This window comes from Frankliniella occidentalis, unplaced genomic scaffold (genome assembly GCF_000697945.3).
Source record: "Frankliniella occidentalis isolate FOCC.00 unplaced genomic scaffold, Focc_3.1 Scaffold81, whole genome shotgun sequence".
Lineage (NCBI taxonomy): Eukaryota > Metazoa > Arthropoda > Insecta > Thysanoptera > Thripidae > Frankliniella > Frankliniella occidentalis.
The window spans coordinates 56619-57247 of record NW_026267211.1 but is presented as its reverse complement, the minus strand read 5'-3'; positions in this window follow the sequence as shown (position 1 = coordinate 57247).

Here is a 629-nt window from a genome sequence, read left to right as displayed (position 1 = left end):
GCTAAGAAATGCTTTGCGTTACATCCTTTCATTTATCCGAGACGAATTTTGTGACTAGGTTTGCTGAGCCGCACTTTCGCCAAGTTGCCCCCTTTTTTGTAGCGCTTGCTTCTCTTACAGTCGCTCGGCCCATTTTAATCTCCTTACTCTCTGACCTGTTTGGGGTTGTTTGGCGCCAGCAGCATCTCCCCTCTTAACACACACGCACACACACACGTCTACATGGAATCCCCCCCCCCCTTTCCTACACATACACACATGTCTACACTCACGGCCTCACCACACACACACACAAAAACCTGCCCACTCTGTGTAGGGGAACCAGAAAGAGAGGGAAAGGAACTGGCGATCTCATTAGGAAAAGAGTGAATGCTTCTTGACCGCACCCTCTCTCTTCATTCTTCTCTCTCTCTCTGCCTATCCCCCCTTTCTTCTCTCTGCCTACCCCCTTTTGCTGGATTCCCGGATACACAACCATTCCTGTGATCACTTCTCCTTCTCTATTGGACGGCAGAGTAGATTGTGAAGCACGACATCGACCGCGTGCTTAACAGAGCCCTGGGATCTGATTTAACGACGGCTAGTTGGGGATATTTTCCCCTCCCTCAGCCCAGCCTGAGAGATGGGGG